We start from the raw sequence: 479 nt of genomic DNA, 5'->3' as shown, positions 1-479 counted from the left end.
GAGATGACATGATGTGAATTGGAGCTATAGAAATACACTGAATAGAATTGAATAAGGAAAACAGAAAACATATTGCAGAGCTTTAGTGATCTGATCAGCTCAGCAGGAGACCAATGTCTCATCAGGTCTTTTATTTCATGATTTATTTATTGAACATTAATTAAGCAATATTTTTACGTAGTTATTTAACAACAAAACATTTAAATAATAGAAACTTATGTTCAGAAGTTCTTAGTTCACCTACATTGGCTTAAAAATGGGCAACAAAAAAAAAAATCAACAGTTTTTGTAGAAATGTTGGAAATTGTTAACGAAACCTAAATGATCAGAATAAATAATAAAACTTTTTAAAAGTAGCAGTTCTGACATTTAAAAGACTGACTGAAAATGTATTAATGATGTATAAAAAACATTTTTTCTGAACTTTATTTATAGACATCCAGAATGTTTATTCTAGATGTGGAGGATGTCGTTTTGCT

Source organism: Cyprinodon variegatus, unplaced genomic scaffold (assembly GCF_000732505.1).
Source record: "Cyprinodon variegatus isolate N-32 unplaced genomic scaffold, C_variegatus-1.0 Scaffold677, whole genome shotgun sequence".
Classification (NCBI taxonomy): Eukaryota; Metazoa; Chordata; class Actinopteri; order Cyprinodontiformes; family Cyprinodontidae; genus Cyprinodon; species Cyprinodon variegatus.
Note: the sequence above shows the minus strand (reverse complement) of the source record.